We start from the raw sequence: 22956 nt of genomic DNA, 5'->3' as shown, positions 1-22956 counted from the left end.
AATGTGCGGGGTAATATCTAAAATTTTGACAGGCTATATGGCCCTATACAAACGGCGTTTTTTTATATATAACCCGTGACGCAAGCCCGCACTTATAATTGTGCTGAGACAAATATATAATAATCATAAGTTTTAATTCTATTTGCTGAAGGGTCTCAATCTATTTATTTTTGTACCATTCTCAAAAATCAGTAAATACTACAAGTAATCAACACATTTTATCTATCACACAAAATAATGAAAAAAGAAGTCAATGTTCAAGAAAGTCTTAAGTGTGTCCTTATGACAAAATATAACAATAACAAAAGACCGTTTCAATAAATACTTTCATCTTATTCATTCTCATGAGAAAAGTTACAAAAAACAATGGCATGCGCTTCTATCTGTAATGTGTGAATGTTCGTCTGAATCGCTATTCAGAAATTGAAGAGTCTGTTAACATAATACCCCGGTCACATATTCACGGAATACGCCCACGGAAGAGCCACGGATTAATTCCGGCATCTTCCGTAGCTACCCGTACTGGTCAGTAGCTCTCCGTATTGTAACCGTAATCAATCGTAGTAGTCCCTGTATATCCGTAGCGATCCTTGACAATTTTTGAACATGCACAAAAATTTGCTACGGAAAAATCAACCGTAGCTCATCCCTACTAGTCCGTATTAATCCGTACTGATACGTACTGGTCCGTACGAAAACCGTAATAGTCCGTACTGATTCGTAGTCCACCAACTTGTCAAGGATTTCCACGGTTTGGTACGGAGAACTACGTATTTGAACGGTTACCCTACGTATAAGCTACGGTTTTAATACAGATTATTACGGCATTGTCACGGAAAGCCACGATAGTAATACGTTGTACTACGGAGAGGCAAGGATTAGCACGGCCTTATACGGTTTTTTGCGTTGCAGCACGAAACGGTACGGAATGGTACGGCCCACCACTGTTTAGTACGGATTAATTAAGTATCATGTACTTTTTCAAGGGTATAAATACTACCTTCTTGTTAAAAACAGACATATATATTTGCAGGAACATATAATAAATGATAATTGCCATTTACTGGCTGCAACTTTATATTGAAATGGCTCAGAATGCGGAGGCAGTGGTCGAGCTGCTTGATGACATGCATAGAAGTAAATTTATACTAATATCGTACTACAATTCATAAGAAATAGAATAACATTTAATGTTACATATGTTACAAACATTGGATCGTGAAAATGGAGTAAATAGGTACATAAAACGAAGTGTCTCATAAGCCTCGGACACTGGCTATTGAGTGATAATAAGATTAATTAACAAGCTTTTTACATATTTTAAAAATAAACATCACGATTATGAATGTAATTGTAAGATGAACAGCAAATCTCAAAATTAAAAGAGAAGCAGTATTGATCAACAGTTTTCATTCATGATTACTAGTCCATATCTAATCAGGTAAGGGAAGACAGACGAGATGGTGGACTAGAGATGGGCTTTTACGAAGAGAATGAGGCGCCCATGGCCGAAATTGTTGAGGATCCAGCGTTCTTCAAGAAATTCACTTTAATTGGACCTGATGTGTCTCGGGGTTCGGACGCGATTAGGCTGAATTCTCTCCGCCAAAATCATTGAACGCTACAGTTCGTTTTCTAGGTGTTCTTTTCTTCTGAGGCATTTTGAAAATGAGCAAGCAAGAGGTTGTGGACGGATGTATTAGGTCCGTATAGATCCGTGGCAATTCGTTCTTCTCCGTATCAATACGTTCTTCTCCGTGTCAGACCGTACTTATTCGTACTAACCCGTGCTTATACCGTAGCAATCCGTAGTGTATCCGTAGTGCGTCCGTCCTGATTCGTGTCGCTCCGTATCAAACCGTGTCGGTCCGTAACAATCCGTGTCTCTCCGGGGGCTTTTGGTGGTAAATCAGTCGGACTCCGTACTCATACCGTTGTGTGTCCGTACTGGAACCGTAGCGGAATACGGAATTTCACTTATCCGTAGTAATCCGTGAACGATTAGACCGTAGCTCTTCCGTGGCATTATCCGTGAATATGTGACCGGGGCAGTCATATGTTAGGACATTTTCTTTGAAGCAAATATTGTCAGACTGTGATCAAATTATGCATAATTGAGGCATTTCTCGCACATTCTGGATTACTCAAGTGCACTAAAGCCTAAAAACGTAATTATATATTGAGTGGGTATGTTTGCAAGAAAAAACATATTTTAAAGAATTGTCATTTTTAATAACATTACATTAATTTGAATCAATAGCTCGTCATTTATGTTGTAAATGTTTGTATACTAGACCATTAATTTATATATACAGCTTCACGTGAAAACCGACCATGCAAACATATTCATACTTTTAATATATTATTTACACCCGTCCTTAACAATTTCAAAGTAGGTTGAAATATCATTTTTTGCATTTACGTCAGTTGGGTAAATACCCAACTTTATCGCAAATAGACTGTTAAAGCTATAAAGGTACTCACCCGTATAAATTTTATCAATAAAAGTGTGCCACAATCGTGATAATTTTTCGCGTTTTTGCCAATGGGAGGCAAAAACATAGTCACGTTTTAAACATGTATTAAAGGCAATTAATTGTTGACTTTAAACAAGGATGCAGAAATGCAATACCTGTACTAACGAGCATAATATATGCACAAGTTGTCAAGCAGTTTATCATGTACCAGATGTATTCATTTTTCGCAAGGAACAACTAGTTACTTTTGTGTATGACAAAGCAGAGTTACAGTGCGAATAATCTTAGAAAAGATGGCATGATCGAACTAAACGAAAGTGACTTGCAACGTCTGGGAATCAAACCCCGATCGCCCGAATCACAGGCTAATGCTCTAGAATAATGGGCTAACCGGGCGGTGTAATATGTTCAGAAGCCTACTGCGACTAGACTAGCTTAATATGTAAACAGTACATGACCAATTTCTTACCAAAAAAAACAAAACAACAACAATCAAATGAACAAATAATCATTCATTTACATTTATTGTGCACGGGTTGTCTACAGTTAAAATCATATTGCTTATTATCAGTTTTATTAGTATGTACAAGATTTCTATCTTTGTAATGAAACCTTTTAACATAAAGACCAGTGCTTATTTTGTAAACTAGATACAAAATGTAGCTTGAGTTTCATTTCATTTTTGAACCATTTTACATCGTCGGATACCCACGGCTGAACCATTAACATGATTATGTATTTCATATTACGTAACAAGTTAATCAGCCATGACCATCAAACTTTGACATTTTAGCGGCCAGATTTATTTTTCAGATTATAACACATTAAAATGTTTGCTGAAGAATTACTTAAAAGGTTGTATTGTCTTCCAGCTGAGTAAATTTGGTCTTACTTACTACTTTCATTTGTTCCGAAATACAAAAAAGATCATTTGAATAATCAGTTCTATTCTATGAACTTCATTAATGCTACCCATGTCGTGATCAACATTGACGCACGGCATATTAAATCATATATTTCAAATTATACGTTTAAATGTTTGAACACAAATTATTAATTTAAGTGACAAATTCGCTTGATGTTACATTATGTATTACTAATTTACACATGCAATCATCGGACTACATTATTACTGAACCAATTTATCAATTAACCACTGAATAAGTTTTATCCATAATTTTCAAATGGACAAAATACATGCACACACTTGTATAATTATTGCAAAGTTGGCACAGCCACTTAACTAGTACTCGACAGTTCCAAAAAGAATCCACAGGCTCAACATTCTGGTACAAATATTACAAGCAACACGTACCTGGTACAAATATGACAAATTACGAAAAAGCACGATCTTAAAATGCCGAACTTTGGCTCTGTAAACAGACTAGGAATACAAGACAAACACAGGTGCTCATCAACGTATTACTAAATAATTCATATATATATATATTATAAGAACAGTAAAACGTAAATTGTGTACATTTTCCAAATATTACAGAACACATTTTTTAATTTCAGTAAAAGCCATTCAAACTATTTTTAGAGACATACCGTTACATTTAATAATTTAAAATACACTTTCAATAAATGAAAGAATCGTTTACATCCTATTGCTTTAAAATGAGTAACAAATTATAAAGCTCTATAGAAAAAGCCTATTGTCAGTTAGGTTATGAATGGAATATTTGCATCATTATAAACTTTAATTGCCATATTAAATTATCGTTGAAACAATATAGCCAGTATTTATTCTTGCTTTGACAATCGATCAGATATATACAAATACACAACACATGTGTCAAATAAACATATTATCAGCGTTATTGCTCAATGCTTTTATCACGGTTTGATATTCTTTCAAAAGATAAACATATCTTCATCACAGAGCCTGTGGTTTACGATAAAAAATTTATATATATATTGACCGCAACTTAATTCTATAATCATTATTATAGTTATATCGTAAACCTCAGGCTTTGTTATGTGGATATGTTTATCTTCTGAACGAATATCAAGCCGTGATAAAACCATGGGTTTTACGTCTTGGCTAAGTACGGCGCTATCATATATTTTATCATACAGCAATATGATAAAATACGAGTCGATATTGTTTAAGATATAGTTAAATGGTCTACATATACACACGCTAATGTATCAACTTTATAATATAAAGACTACTATGCTTACAATTGTATATTATGTACTTTATAGATATTAACATAAACATTTATGTGCGTATACGCCTAGCAATTTGATCTACTCAATAACTCAATAAATAACGCTTGAATGAGCAAGTAGTCAAAATAATGAGACTTGAATATGTCCATTGCAACGGTTCTTCTTTAAATAAAAGATATCAATTTATTATTGAAGGACAAAATATAGCTGATTGTATTCTCTAAACCATTTATGTTTGTTTTTATTTGTTTGGGTCGTCAGACCAAACAAATAATGGTAGCGAAATTTCAAACTCTAATGCTGTTAATTGCAACTGCCGAAAGTAGTCCGCTTTTTTGAAGCGGTTACTACCCTTTATATGTAACACTTAGGCCGAAAAATTTAGGGGAGATCACTGCGTAAATATGGTCACATGACAGGCGGATTAATTTTCAAGCAAAATAATTCCCGAATAGTCGAAGATTTCTAATATTGTTTTATTCTTTATAGATATACATGCTTATAGTAAGCGCCATGATTATTTACAAAAGTGTTAAACAACAGTTAGCGTCGTTACAAACCGTAACTAGAATACATGTAATATGATTTTCTTCAGACCGTAAATATGTAAATCCACTGTGGTCGAGGGGTTTGCGCACTCGCTTAGGATGCGACAGAACTGGAGTTCAAATCCCAGTAAAGGCAACACGTTTTTTTTTTTCAAATTGTTTAAGTCAAATAAACATTGGATCGAATATCAGTGTTGCAATTAGTCTTATAGCCAATCTACTACAATTAAAACGCTAGAAAGCATTGATGGTACTATACAAAAACAAATTGTTTTATAATCTCACAACCTCCACCTTTCTGACATTCTGAAACCCAAACAAATTCAGCGCCTTCTGTGCTTTGATTTATTTATGTATCTAGGCTTAAGTTGCGATGTCCTTGTGATATGTTTACATGTTTTTAAGTTCATACGTAATAAATAGGCCGATGCGTCAACGTATTGTATTTGAATGTACTAATAACTATTTTTTTTTTAGTAAATACCCGATTCTATTTTAGGTTAATAATCTATTTCTGTCCTACACGTTTAACATGAAGGTGTTAATACATCTGTATTTCCGTATTCAGTGTCTATTTTTGTAATTTAAAAGTTGTTTTTATAAAATGAAAAGTAAACATTTACAAAACAAATATTTTGCCCGAGTTTACACCCAGATTATCTTTTATGACGCTTAGCCCATATTGACATAGTTTGTATATCTAAATCTAATAATAGGAAATTATATTGTATTGTTCATATGATATCCGCCTTTGCCTTCTACAGTAGATAGGCGTCCTAAAGACAGAATCACCACATAATTATATAAAGAAAATGATGCGAAACACCGAAGGTTGCGATCAAAAACATCATTCTTAAATATATCAATAAATGCAAAGCACATGTTAACAAATGTTCACTTTCCTCATTGCAAAGTAAGGTTTTCTGACAATAGGAATAAAGAAAGAAAGAAATATAGTTCCTGTCTTGAGAACGACATCAATTGAGTTATTATTTGTTACTTTTCGTACCATTGCATAATGATAAACATATGCATGTCATTTGGTTATAACCTTGTGGTTATACAAACTGGTCAATTTAGAGATGTTATCCGTCGAAATGAGACACATAAGTACACTATATGTACTCATAATCACGTGTAAGATTGATTAAATATATCTTTAGCTCGGTGTTTCCATGTTCGTCTGCTGACCTCAAAGTGGATACCTGATTGATACTCGAGGCCATTAGATATAAAAAAAAATAAACTTGTCTATAATAGAAAGGAGTGTTTTTAAGGTGTTTATTTTAGCACTACATGAATAGGACAAAATAAATTTGATCAAAATGGCATTTATCAATGTTCAAACGTTCGGTTTCTAAAACGCATTAAGTGTCTAGGTTAAGTATTTGTTTATTTGTCTCGGTTTATCAGCATATTTCACACTTGAAAAGATAAGTCTCGAATCAAAATTATTGTAAAATGGCTACGTCGCTATCAATTTGGGATCGTAAAAGCAAAATTACATTGAAACAACGGAAACGGTTTGGTTTCTTTTTTTTATCGCATACTTGACTATATTAATAGGTCAGGAATTTAAACATTTACATTTCATTTATTGTTCTCCGGTGGAACTCCCTAGCTCTTGATCAGCCTATTTATTGATATTTACAATGTTGATCAATATCAAACAGTAATGATGAGTGCTGCTTAAAAACATGATATCTTTCTTTGCACTATAACATAAAGAACACAATATTTTCGAAACTTGTCTTTTTATGATAAATAGAATAAAATACATTATCAGACGACAGATTAGATAAAGATCTTAAATAATGCCCGTACTTCATTTAAAGCTCCCAAATTTAGGCTAATGTTCATGCCGGTGCTATTGGACTTCAGCTGCATTGCCTATTTCATTACCAATCACGGAAATCTATCAGGTAATAAAAGTTTTATTTACAAATATATGCATATACAAACTGCAACAGCCGTTTGCATAACAACATAATATTGTTATGATATTAACTATTATTTGATTTTCTTTCAATAAACGCACATTATGCTCAGAAGTCCATTTTTGTTTTGAAATTCTTTAGAAATCTTAAACAGGTGTTTGATAATGTTTAAATAATGGAGTTTAACAAATGACCTTTCAGCCACCATCTGTCGTTAAGGTAACAAAATGTAATCAATCAAGTGGTAATTTGACTTCCTTACAAATAATGATTCCCTAAAGTTGTACCAATTACAAACAGAGCAAGGGGCGTCCGTGGCCGAGTGGTTAAGGTCGTTGACTTCAAACCACTTGCCCCTCACCGCTGTGGGTTCGAATCCCGACAGGGACTTTCGATTCTTTCATGTGAGGAAGCTATCCAACTAGCTTACGGAACGTCGGTGGTTCTACTCAGGTGCCCGTTCGTGCCTGAAATAATGTACGGAAGGGCACCTGAGGTCTTCCTCCACCAGTAAAGCTGGAACGTCGCGATATGACCTATACTGTGTCGAAGTGACGTAAAACCCAAAACAAACAAACAAACAGAGCAAAAGAAACAAAAGTGTGTTCACATAATTATATGGCAAATGAGTACCTTTTTATGGAGACTATAACGAATAACGAAAAAAAAATCTATGTTTTTGAAAAATAAAAATGAAAGCATTTTTGAGTCATAATTTCTGGGTCTTTAAATACACAAAAATAACAAATTTTGATCATAATGTGAAGCCCAAATTTATAGATTCAGCCAAAATTTTATTATAGTGCAAAAGTAAAATTGTTTTAACAGACCCCTTTCCCCCTTGTATTTTTTATTACTCTTTGTCCTATACGTTCATTGGATATCGCAATCAACCAATAGTATGTATTACAAATACAACATGGATTACTATACTGTCATTTTGAAAGATTAGTGTTACGATCAATATACATTAAATTTAAACTTATAAGTCGCACCCACCAAAATCAATGAAAGGATATATTCAAAAACGTTGAAAAATCATTGAATGTTTCGCTAGATTATTTTTTATTTCATGAGCTTTACTATGTTCTGCGCATTTCTTACACACCACACAGTTCAATTATAATATTATATCAAAGACAAAACAACGAGTTACGACTATATTCAAATGCAAAAGAAAACAAAAGAGAAAAGATGTTTCAAGTTTGGACATAGCAGGCCTACATTTTGAATTAAATCTTAAATGCTTACAAATAATTTATACGAAACTAATGTAAATGATATTTTCGATTCATTGATATTTGAAAAAAAAATATTTTATTATCTTTTCGTATACACTAGGCGTCTTCAGTTTAACCAATCGAATGTTTAATGATATATTATATGATATATTTAACAGGAAGTGGACATGCATTTCCTTATATATTTTTAAGACATCCTTTTACTACTGATGAACGTTTATATAGAAGTTTATTTCATGTTTGCGTTTGATAAACACTTCCATTCAATTGGACCAGCCTTGAATGCACGCGTAGATAAGCAGATTGGTATGTTGAGTAGAAATATGTGATTTAGTTGACACAATTAACTTTAATACTTGAACGATTGATTAAAATAAGACAAGACAATACTATCAACAGTTGTAAGGATTCAGAACGTACTATAATTACATTATAATGTTATTTTTTTTAACTGAACAAATCAGTTATTTATTATTATATTACCAAATATTAGTAATAAAAATAATAAAGTATTTCTTTAAAGAAAACACCGTTTGTGAAATATTCAGAGAAAACGGTAACTTTTTGTTACAGATAGTAGGTAATGTTTATCCATAACTTCAGCAATAACATATGAATCACGCATGTGAAGAAATCATTTACATGTATATATATATTTAGTGTTTAAAACTACTTTTTTGTCCAATAGGATTGCAGTATTTGAAATTAATCGTAACACATTTACTTTCAATTGGCAAATAGAAAAACAATAAATCAGTAAAGTAAATCGACTGTTGATAAAAGTACATTTGTAACTTCAAACAAAAATTAGTAGGTGTTATTATAAGTAAGCATTTTACCAAATTGAATCGGTTAGACGTGACCAATTTAATTGTGTAAATGCTTACAAAAAACACTAACCTATATATAAATATGAAAATTGTGTTATCAAAAAATAATAAACATTCGAAAATTTGCTATGAAACCACCTATGTGACAGTTCCTTTCATCCCAATCTGTACTTTTTGCTATGGACAACATAGTGGAGATATGTTTCACATAAAGCACTTACATATACCTAACCGGTTTTCCTGGATAACAAACTAGTAATTACAAAGTTCTCTGCCGGTAACATTCGACTATTACACTCAAAATCCGAGATCAATTGCCACATTGTTTTGCATGGTCCAAGGCTTGAACTAGCGACTTTTGGATTACTTGACCGATGCTCTCCTTATTTTTGCAGCGATAATGGCAAAACACGGTACAGAACTGTTAATAACTGCTGTAAGAAAATAAAATGACAACCTTATTTTTAATAGCACTATATTGCTTGACAAATTTAAAAAAAATGATGAGTAGAATTATACAGTTTATTAAGTTACACTGCTTATATTGACATGATACTAAATATATATTACCCTCTACCATACAAGTGTTTGTATGTATCACAAACTGAAATAATTATAAACTATGTCAATTAACAAGAGCTTATTTTCTACATTATCACATGCTTCCTATTCTATATGATGAAATGAACAACTTGTATGATAACTATATATATTACAATAACAACTTTAGTTTGCACTTAAAAGTTATAAAAAGATTGAGGTCAAATGATCCATTTGATATATACGTGACTGCATTTTTGAACTGCCTGCAATAGCAATACTATAACATGAAATATGTTACTACAAGGCCAATCAGTAAGCAATTATAAGAGTTTTTTTATTAACATTTTATGTTTGCATTATGTCCTAATTCAGCTATTTAACTTCGCTCTCTATTGATACAATCAGAAATGATTTGTAGCTTATTTTTGTTAAATTAAACCTTAACCATAAGTGCCACTTTTCTTTCCTAGTATTTTATTTATTAGACAGCATGAAACGTCAAGGCAAAACAAAATTTTTAACAAAATGTGTACATGCCGAAAGTGTAAATTGTATCACTCAAGAAACTTTTTTTTCAGATTCGGGTCCAAATGTTGATCCGTTTTATTGGAAAGTCATACATACAATCATACAATTATGTATAATCATACAAGTATATAAAGAAAATTAGTAGAAAGTAAAAAAATGACACATGTGATATGATACAGTTACATGAGATTTATATTGTCATCATGTAATTTTGAAATGCGATTATATAAATATTCGTCAGGAGAACATTGTAATATGGTGGTTAAATAATTATATTAATATATGATAAGAAGCATTATTACTATTACTGACTTCAAATTGCTTGTCTCGTGAGTTACGACACAACTTTAAAATTCTTCTGAGGTTGGTTACGTATAAGCATGTGATTGTACCGGTAACATTCTTAATTCAAAATGTAAATTTTTAGGACCGTTTCGATATTAAATAAATATATTTGCATCTTATTTCTTCATAGGAAAGAGAAACTATGGATCATTTTACCTGTTGCTTTTAAAATCGATCAATTTGTTACTAGTCTTTTCCTTTATTTACAATTAATGCAAGTCATGTACTCTTTAGAATATAATGTACTTGTTTAAGTGATCTTTTTTTGTTCCTCCAATATTGCATGATTGATTGTAATTCAATGTTGAAAGAACTGAACAAATATATTTCGCCCTCTTTTGAGCTATAAAAGTTGTTAAATCATTTGATTATCTGCCGTGTCACCAATACAATCATAACATGCTTTTTTGCTAAGACAAAAATACTTTAGACTATTAATACAATCAGTATTAATAATAAATCAATGATATGTTTACTGTTGTAGGCACACAAATGTTACATCAAATTACTATGAAATATATTTCAAAATGTATTCATTCAATCACAAAGCTTGGGCATTTTAAATAAAAGGATAACACACTAAAGATTAAACCTAATATTTTATGTAAAAGTGTGGGGCGTCCCTTGCCGAGTGGTTGAAGTTGTAGACTTCAAACAACTTGCCTCTCACCGCTGTGGGTTCGAATCCCGACAGGAACTTTGGATTCTTTCATATGAGGAAGCTATCCAGCTAGCTTACGGAACGCCAGTGGTTCTACTCAGGTGCCCGTTCGTGCCTGAAATAATGCACGGAAGGGCACCTGAGGTCTTCCTCCACCAGTAAAGCTGGTACGTCACCATATGACCATTATAGTTGGTGTTCCATCAGATATATCTCCCAAGTCTACTGTTTAGACAAAATTGAATGGTCAGGCTTGTGAAACACCTTACAGGAAATGTTCTCTTAAAGAAAATTCCCTATTTTAATCTTGCTTTAATGTTTTATGAATGAAATACTTATGTAGATAGGTTTGCCGTCATTTGACATCAAATGTGTCAGAAGGACTGTTATCAACTCCCATCAACATAGTAAGTGTTACACCAGATAGATTTCCCAAGTCTACTGTACACGACAAAATTGAAAAGTCAGAAACACCTTACACGAAATGTTTTCTTAAAGAAAATTCCCTATTAAATCTTGCTAATATGTTTTATGAATGAAATACTTATGTAGATAGGATTCGTCCATGTAAACATCCTTTGTGGTAAAACAACACGCTCATTAACATGTTATTATCTAATCTTTTTAAACATTTAAAACGAGTTAGCAAAAACTGCTGAAACGGTAAAATTAATTTGGACCATGCTTACAGCAAATTATTTTTAGTACGTAAGAACAGAAGAGAAATATTCTAATATTTTAGTGTTAAAACAGCTCTACACTACGCTATCGAATATGACTTTATTGTTAAGTTGCACATATTTAGCTCATAATCAAAACAGAATCAACATAACCGAGTCAGAAATTTGGACCTGTGAAACTAAAAGTTTTGTTTAGCTCTTTCCATGTTTCTATGGTTGAAACACTTTTGTTCTGAAGGTTAAACATTGCAGGTTTTTAACAAACAACTCATGTAAAAAGACTGCAAATGGATGTTCTTGTGATGTGTTTAATTGCTTTGTTTATCATGCTTAAGATGAATTCCCTTGGTTTGAGAATACGTCTCATGTTACAGAATGAAAATACTACAAACATTAATAAATCAGAAATATAAATTCGTTGTAGAATAATTATGTTTTTGCAACGGAAATAAATAAAATTATCACATAAAACGCGGCGCAGGAGTGTAATAAAGCCATTTAATAAAAACGATATTACACTAGTGTAATAACACTTTGACGTGACGTCAATTGCGCTATATAGAAACATAGCGTTAAAGCGCACTAATGTTAGCGTTACACTATAGGCGCGTCATTGAAAAATTACTCATTTTAACAATTTACTGTTCTTATTTTATATATGTGATAAAAAGAATATTATATTCGTGCAGATTCAATACTAAATTTATTGAACTCGTTGAATAAAACAATATTATGCTCACCAGAGGCTCGCATAATATGATTTTATTCAACTCGTTCAATAAATTTAGTATTAAACTACACTCATTCAATATCCTCTATATCTTAAAGACCCACCAGTTTTGTAATATAAGTAACCTCATACTTGGGGATATATTTACGTCAATTTTCACAAAACATTTTATGAATGTCCTACAAAAAAATCAGTCCTACGATGACTAATTGTAAAGAAAGCATAATCGAGTACTAAGATCACTATATTAAGTAAAGTTGTTTATTAGTACACTCCAGGTTTACCCCCACTGATATATCTGGCAAATCTTGACGTCATACAAATCTTAAAATAGCTATAGTTCAGTTAGTAATTTTTTAAACAATACTGATTGAATCTAAAAACCTCTTAAGTACGTCAATACTGTTTAAAAAAAGACAAGAAAGATAATAGAGTACACCTGTACATTAATATATATCTAATCTAGAGTTTGAATCTATTTTTTAGCTTTGTGTAAAAACCACATTTGACGCAGATTAATTTCTACGAAATAGTGTTTACCCTCCAACGCCCTTAACGCTCTTTTCATCGGTAATGATATGATCTTTTAGTATTAAAAAAATTGTAAAAATACAAAAAAATTTAAAAAATTTATAGCGCACGTTTGCAAAGTCGTTTTTTTTAAATTTTGATTTAATTGTTTTACGTATTCACGATAATGTTTTATTTTGTAGAAGCCCTTTTTTTCTAAAAAAATTTATGCTTTCTGTATTACATTCTTTAAAAATTTTTTGAAGGTTTTTAAGGCCGTATGAAAATTTTAAACCCAGCGTCTGGGTATATTTCCAAACAACCGTTTATTTAAGTCATATAACTTGTCAAGAATCGTTATAACTAATAATATCCACGTCAGCTTAAACATGACTATATCCTAGCTATTTTACAGATACTCTCTGACCTTTGAATTGCCTCATATATTTAAAAAAGTACTTTCGACTGCCGTTATCTCACAGTCACTAGGGCTGTTGAAAAGAGTCTCGATTAAAGTTAATAGGTCTACAATGGGCGTTTTATCCGTTGGTAATTTAAATATTGATAACAACAAAGGAAATGTCCAATTTTGATTGTCTTAAATTATGCTGCTTGAAAAATGACAAATGATAAAGTTTGCAAATAATTTGTCCTACTTTCATCCCACATCAGTAGATTCGCATTTCATATAAGCATGCCAATCAAAAAATAAATATTCATTATCTTGGTCAAACGTGCGATTTATCTATCTTTAAAAAAATAAACGTAAATGATAGAAAGAGGTATAAGATTTATACAAAGCTTTGTACTTCACACAGCTGAACTGCCAAAATAACAGTTCTGATTTTTTTTTAGCTTTGTTGTTGTTGTTTTTTAGGTTATTTTTTAATGATTTATTAATCTCAACAATGTTATTATATAGAACAAGGTATAAGTAAATATAAAAAAAATATTGCACCAACTAATTATGAAAACAAAGTGTATATGTCTTTCCAAAATATCTGTCATTAATTTTATGATACGGTACGTTTGTAGCGTTCCTGTTCATTGGACAGTCGTGACGTTTATATTTTTTTATGATACTGCACGTTTGTAACGTCATTTTTCATTGGATAATCGTGACGTTTATATAGATTTATATACACGGCCTAGCGGCTATAGGGCCATATAGCCTGTCAACGATCTTTATAACTAATTATATACACGACTGCTGTCAATTTACGAAAAAATCTCACCTTTTTCTCTAAAAAAGAAGTTTGCTATATTATGAATTCTCTATAAAGATTAATAACAGATTATATGGCGTTATATAAGCGGTTCGGGTTATATATGCAAACAACCGTTTATATAGGGCCATATAACCTGCCAAAAACTTTATTACGAATAATATATGGAAGTAGTGTATGATGCATTACTTCAATCTAAACAATTAACTTGCAGGTTTTATCAAATAGATAACATTAATTATTTATTGTCAACATTTTTTAAAGAAAAACAAATATGGGACAGCTCTTTTGACAATATACACGAATATATGTGTGATTGCGTCATAAACGCTTGAAATATGAGTAACACTACTCTAACTTGTTTATCTGTTTGTCTTATGGAAAAATCTAAAAAATATATGAAAAATTCACTTTTAATTTTCCCGATTAACATAAAGCTAATCGACATTTTGTCACTCGGTAAAATGTTAAACAAATTTCTAGATCATTAAAACACTATAAATATATTACTTTTCGGTAAAAATAATTATGAATTTAGAACTGGCTGTAAAAGGGAAAAAGCTATTTTATTCTATCCTAGTGTTATTTATTCCTTAATTTAGCGGCTTGTGAAAAACAAAGTTTTTTTTACTTCATTAGAAAGGTAGAATTAATATGAATTTTATAATGTTAAATAAAAATTGAAAAGAAGTTTAGATGCTTGTTATCTGAAGGAAGTATAGCAATAAATGTACAATAAATTTCCTAAAAGAGGGAAAACAAAGTACATTTGTAGTAACGTTACTGTGACTTCATACAAAATAAAAAAGATCAATATAACTGTACTAATTTATAAAAAGCAACAAATAAAAAAGGTTGTTCAGGTAATGTTACTTTTTGGATACATTGTAGTTACTATAAAAGCACACCAACATTAAAAATCTTTTGAGAAATCAAAATAAGATAATTTCTGAGACATAACGAGCATTTAAACGAATATTCAGTAATATGAACTTTGAGAATTAAGATCAATTAAAAAATTAACGTCAGCATGACAGCTGCACTCAGAGACACTTGTAACCCGACACTTACATTTTTCTGTATAAACTGGTTAACATACAGATTTAGTGATAGTGATACTGTATTTTCATTTTGTTACGATATTTACAGACATTCAATGATTTTTCATTTTGCAGTAGAATATTTGTTTTGTTATTTTCTCTCCTTTCTTGTCAATGAATTGTAAATAAAATGCTTAGTAGTAAGTATGATATGTTGAATTTTGTATATAAAATCCGTTCACAAACCGAAAAATGTAAGTGCCTCTGAATGTACTTTGTATGTTTTCTTTTAGGATGAGCGTAAACAAACAGAAACTGTAAGGTTAACTATTATATACATCAGAGTTTCTTCCCTGATGAGTTGGGCGACTTTTATGAAACATGCAACTCTTTAAATTATATTATTTTATTAATTGAATAATACATTAAAGATTTTATCTCCCTTTTATGTTATTGTGAGAGACTATCATGTTATTACGAAAGTATTAGTAAATTTTGAAAAACCAATTACACTTAACTGTATTTGAGCCGCGTCAAGACAAAACCAACATAATGAGTTTGCGACCAGCATGGATCCAGACCAGCCTGCGCATCCGCGAAGTCTGATCAGGATCCATAATGTTCGCTATCAGTTTCTCTAATTGTAATAAGGTTTGTAAGCGAACAGCATGGATCCTGATCAGACTGCGTGGAGCAGGCTGGTCAGGATCCATGCTGGTCGCAAACCCATTATGTTGGTTTTGTCGTGACGCGGCTAATTTGTTTTTGTCGTGTATGAAGTATAAAAAGATACAGCATAATACACACAAGATAAGATATATGTTATATATTAATTTTCATTCAGTTCAGCCAATCAGGAAACGGACGTAAGCTTCCTTATTGCTATTGATGAAAATAATCTTTCCTCGACTTATCTATGTTCATGTTTAATATAAACCAAAGGTCAACACGGTTTTAAATTTTTCACTCATTCATGTAAACACTTATCTCGCTAATTTTTAAAAAAAAGCTATTACATAAAAACTCTATTGGATTAGTGTTGAATCAGTTTATGGAAGAACGCCGACACTTGAATTTTGAAGAGCAGTTATAAATTAAATGCTTGAAATATTTATTCTGATAAAGTACATGATAAAAAATACTTCCTTGCAATAAAGACAGACTTAATGTTAATTTTATGTAATATTCATCACACTATTTTCATAAGTAAAAAAGCGTTTCAAAAACAATTAAAGAAAAGTACAGATTTGTCATTTAATACAAACAAAGTCCTCATATTATGTACCATGCTCGTGAATAAAACGTAAAACCATCTTTACATGGTTTAAACATTTTTTCGACATACATACATGTATATACACACACAAGTATAGACAGCAATAAAGGATTGGTTAATTCTAGTACGTAAACTTAATCAAATTCCCAGGGAAAAGAAATTGTTTAAATAACAGTAGGAAAAAATAATATCTGAATGAAAAAAAAACACACAGAAACAGGACGCGTAATCTTAAAAATTGAACACAAATTATTCATTTACAAAATTTCCCCTTACCGCGGTCTTAAATACTACTACTATTTAATCGTTATAATTTGTTGATATAAGAAGTAAATTGTGGTTAAAAATTCAAACTTTCTGACAATATTGAAGACATATATGACATGATATGGTGCACAGACCACAGGAAAAAGGTTTCCCGACATGCAATTCTTTAACTGTAGTATATGTATGACATCTATATCAAAACATGTTTGTTAACGTCATAGAAACGTGGTAATGTGCAACTTATATAGATCTATGAATAATCGTATATGTAACAAAAATGTTTTCGAGTGTATGCGCGTGCGTGCGTATGTATGTGCTGGTGCATTTGTGTGTTCTTGGGTATGTTTCAATATATGTATATGAAGGTTCATGTGTGAATTCAAACAATATAAACTATGAAAATTAAGAACAACACGGGAGAGCGACCCTCCGACCACACAACCAATCTTGCCCTAAACTTCCCCCACCCAAAATATTACTTACCACCACAACGGATCATCGGTAAGGCGCAAAGCGAAGTTACGAATACAAGCAGGGCAAGGATGGAGACTATACATTTACAAATTTCAACATAGTAAGGAAATTCATTCAAAATTGAGAACACTGTATCATTTAATATGGAACAAGTACAACTTGTGAAATGTACATGTAATGTACTGACAAAACATGTTTGACGTAAAAAAAGAAACAACTGGAAACGGTAAACCGTATAACAGAAACTTTGACAAACACACAAATATAGAAAAAAAAACATACTGAAGTATTTTTTGCACACTGAAATGATTCTTATCTAAGCCGTGACAGTATTTTATCATCTCTATACTGTTTAAGTTTCCTGCTCGGTATGATGAAATAGAAAAGTATGACAACAACTTGATTGCACTTTAAAGGGTTAAATAATAATAGGTCAAGTTGTCAAGTGAGACATATGAAACACACGTGACAGTTAAACTTCCAGCACTTTAAGTGTTCGAAAGTTAACCATAATTTAAAATCAAACGTAAGTCGTTATATAGTTGATATCTATTACAAACACAAACTGCATTTTTCATTTTTAGTATTTTATAGCCCTTCAAAATGAAAAGACACATAGTTCAACCATTAATGAGTGTTACAATCTGTAAACATCTATTTCTGTATTAAAGTTACTGGCTTATATAAAATACGTGTGTCCTAAAAAACTTTTTCCCCCTAGTATTTATTAGTATCATAATTTCAATAAACATCATCTATAAAGAAAGAGTGAATGACGTAAAATTTATATTTAAATTATCTGTCTCGTTCTGATTCAATTGATACTAGTTTAACGACGGTATTACACAGTTTTGAAAAGGTATAACGTAACAAAAATGAGACAGCAAATAATGTAGTTTGATTTATAAAAAATAATATACCGGTTCAGGAAACCTTTTCAGTGTATTTTTATAGGTTAGTTCTAAATATTTTCTCGTCGTTATGCAGAAGGAGGTTAATATACCTTAACCTTAAAATTTATATAAAAAAAAAACTTATGTAATTAAAAGATTACAGTATGATTCAATGACTAACACGCCAGTTGTTACATGTATAATATAAGAGTAAGATAAATAAAGACAATACCTTGGTCATTAGATAAACTTTTCATTCACTTTACTTGGTCAATAAATCATAACAGATATATGTAAGCATTTTTTGCTTTTGCCTTTAAAGATACATGTTCGGTTGATGTAATCCACTAAAGTAACACACATTGATTTCGAGTGGTTTATAGTTAAGAATATATTGGTAATCAAAGCATGTGCTAATTTAAATATGTTAGGCAAGTCAAATTGACCTTGATGTTAGTTTCTTTGAACCTGACTACACGTTCGATATCTGTGTTTTCTTAAGGAAGTAAACGATGTTATCAGTAAAATAAATACATAAATCTTAGAAAAAAACAATTTGTTGGTCACATATAGGTACCTACTGGTAACGTCCTAATGCAAGACTGTCATTAAAAAGATTTTAACGTTTGTAAACAAGTCAAAATGTCTGTCTTTCCAGAAAAAAGATAATAAGCTTCACAACCAAGAAAGCATGGTGTTTGTAAAATTTTTAATCGTGAACAGGAAAAAAATAATTTCAAGTAAATAGCCATAAACTGGTCTTACTACGTTTTATGAATGAAATACTTAGTACGTGGATAGTGTAATACCTCCATAACGAGGGAAAAAAAGCCTGCTTTATTGTTTATACACGCTTATTAAGTGAAAGCCTTTATATCACATTATAAAAAAACTCAGATCTTCCTTGTCAACAGTGGTATGTTACACTTACTAGACATTTAATTCTTCCTATATCTTTATATGATACATTTTTACTACAAAAAGCTAAGGCCGATTTAAGAGGATGTGTTAAAGGTTGTGCCTATGTTAGGTTTAGGCCTAATATGTTGTACCTTTAGACCTTATTTACTGTATTCTTAAAACATTATTCACAAATTTCTTGTAAATCTCCTGATAAAAAGTGATTTTTTTTACTTTTATTGATCTTAATATACATGTATAATGTATTTTGACTATTTTGTGTCAACTCAGATGAAATGAGAATTGTAATCAGTTTAAATATATCACAAACTAATACATCCATCTGAAAGCTATGCAGAGAAAAGATAGTCTCAAACTTTTACTTCTATTTAATACGGTTTAAGAAAGTTAGATTTTTACATACGCACAAGCTTAAAGTTCTCTTTTAAACTCAAACTGTTGGTTGAATATTATACTGTTTAAGAAAGCTTTCATTTTCATACGGATAAGTCTGACATTGTGGAGTATATTCAAGACATCAAATAATAGGGTATGAGTTGACACAAGTAATAGTACAGATATTTTATCCTGCAGTCATTTTTTCTGAACAAGGGCAAATTCCAAATATACCTCCACTGTGAAGGTTATCATACACTTTCATTTATTTGATATCATAGGGTTCTTAAAATAGTTTTTTGACAGTGTTTCAACTTTCGGAACGATTCAATGAACAAAATAATAAAATCGTCAATATATGAAAAAGAACAAACCAAAACAAATAAAATATAAAAGGAAAAACAACCACGTCGGCAAACACGAGAGGAAAGCATGATTAGACACAAAACACGTGGTAGCATAATCAAAGTACTTTTTTCACAATTTGAATTTGCTGGTTTGTGTTCGTCGTCGTTAAATATGTAGTCTTAATTATCATAAAAGATTTTCATTCTTCTCGAATAGTACTTTTAAATAGCCAAAGAAAATGTGCACTTGGTTACGTTGAGATTCTGTAAACTAACTTGAGTACAATATTAGCATGTTTGATGTCACGTTTTGCAGATTATAGTTACTACACAATGGTCTACATGTCTTTGAAATTTAATTACTAACTGAATTGTGCTTACCTTTACAGCGAAAGGGTAATTCTAAAGTTATATGAAAAATAATCAGGATCCGTTGGATCAACCTATTCTACTGTTCAGAAAACAATGTTCGACACTGCATTGACCTGACTGGTGTCCCATTCAATAATTATTATAACAAAAGGCAAAAGCATCATAACAAACTTCCAAGTATGCATCTTTCAATTATGACCGATAGCTACTTGTAAAACAACATTGTGTTAATTTGTCAAATTTTAATTAAATGTTATTTTGTTTACAAATTTTGATATCAAATAAACTAATACTTTCATTCAATAAGTATAACAAAATGTCCCATATCCACACAACTGAGTATATTTTAACGTTCTATTTAATATCTGATTGATGTCAAACTGTATTATTATAGATGATTTTCGTTTAAAAGCATCACAATAATTATAATTATAGACACTTTATTATATTTTTTAAAACTATTTTACTAACTGATGGATTGATTTACGAACAGAGTAAACTATATTAAATGGCATGAATGTAATCTTTTCATAGATATAAACTTCATTGTAAATGCTTGAATCGATATAAATCGGGTTTTCAATTAATCTTGAAGTCATAAGGTAGAAAAATCAGTGATTTTGTATTACAACTTAGTAAATATATCTCCTGTCGCTAAGTTAGCGACTTAGCCGGTATGTTAACAGGGTGAACTTCCTTTTATATTTTTATTACTATGTTTTATGAATGAAATATTTACGTAGAAACGCTGTAACCATGTATGTTTAAAACTACAAATTTTATCCAATCCAACACATTGTTTAGGTGTTTAGAAAAAAAGACAAATAACTTAAAAGTTATACGTAAGCCGCAAATAATAACCTTTTTTATACGTTGCCCTATTATATGACAATGTCTATCAAAACGGGTTCACAATATAGGTCAACCTTACAGCAAGTACGCACGGACCCTTGTTGCAAATTGCGTATTTTGTATATTGTAAACGACATTTCTTAAAAGTATAAGTGGTCTTAAAATCATAAAACCGTAACGACTTGCGCTTGTATTTTATGAAGGAACTAGTTAAAACCCCAGTCACACTAGAGCTTACGATTACTTGCGACCACCGGCGACTTGTAAAACTGACAATTATCAGCGATTGTCTGCGACCAAAACCATTTATGCAGAGATAAATTTACGTTTGCGAGTATCGTAAGACAAATCATCATTGACAATCGTACGACAGGTCATAAGTAAACGTACGATGGTCTCAAGATTGCCTGGGATTACTTACGACTACCCGTGTCATAACATGCGATCACCTACAACTTGTCGTACGACCATCACACGATTACTAAAGACTACTTAGGATTATCAGTGACTAGTGGCAATTTTTAATGACTGTCGTAAGATTGTCGCACTTCCGAACGACCATCGTGCGACAGCCTTAAGACCTTATAAGATCACTAGCGACCTGTTTGATCGCAAGGAGGTTTTTGTGCAAGCTCAAAAACCTCTTTACGACTGAAATTGGTCGCGGGACCTAAATAAGATAACCTGCGACTGCCAAAGATCACCGATGACCGTCGTAAGACGTTTTAAAGATTGTCTGCGACCAGAGGTCACTGGTGATCGTGAACTGGTCTTCAATGGTCGTAAGCTCTAGTGTGACTGGGGCTTAAGGGTGCAAAGGATTTTTCCATTTCATAATGATAACAGCGATTCCAAATATGATGCCATGTGAATAGAAGATGGCATCCAACTTGGTATAATTTTTGTAACTGACGTGTGCTTAATACATTTTTTTTTAATTCCAGTTAGGTATTCAAAAAAATGAGCCATTACTAACTGTAACTGTGTTTAACTCTCTATAAATAAGTAACGGACTTACATAACAATTAATTGTGTTAGAATAGAACGATGACACTCAAAGTTCACCCCAACTGAACATTTTGACTTGCTGTTTTCATATTTGTTTGACGTAATAATAATGTTACAATGATTACATTTCAAAACAATACTGACTGAATCTTAATGTATCCCTAAAGCGTCAGTATCATATAAAGGACAAGAATAACTAAATGACGTAAATTTAGATACCCCATCCAGTTGTATTCAAAAAAGCCGTTGCCGTATACAACGTATAAATTGCTAGTGACCACATTTATACATCGTAGAAACATATATATTCACTTTATTTGCAGAAGCATGTATTCTTTTAATGTTTACTCCTCTTCTTTACATTTATTCGCTAACGGGGGTTACCCGTACTCTTTGCGACGGTCTTACGTCAAAGTAATAAAACAATACATGATATGTGATACTAGTATTTTGATATTATCTGACAGTGTGCGAATGTATCAAAATACCGAATGATTGAAAATGGGGTGTATACTGTTACACAAAATTGTATTATTTTACTTTTTCAACCACATGCATTCAAACATTTTATTATATAATGTAAAATGACTCGAGACCCGAAGCTACTTTAATTACACATTTTCATTTTTTTCTACTCTTTGCAAAAATGTAAAATTTCCCTTTTCTCTGCCAAAGTTTAATCTTCTATTGCTTATAA

The sequence above is a fragment of the Ruditapes philippinarum genome, unplaced genomic scaffold (genome assembly GCF_026571515.1).
Source record: "Ruditapes philippinarum isolate M1 unplaced genomic scaffold, ASM2657151v2 ctg8311_1_1_1_1, whole genome shotgun sequence".
Classification (NCBI taxonomy): domain Eukaryota; kingdom Metazoa; phylum Mollusca; class Bivalvia; order Venerida; family Veneridae; genus Ruditapes; species Ruditapes philippinarum.
The sequence above is the reverse complement of the archived record's forward strand: the minus strand, read 5'-3'. Positions refer to the sequence as shown.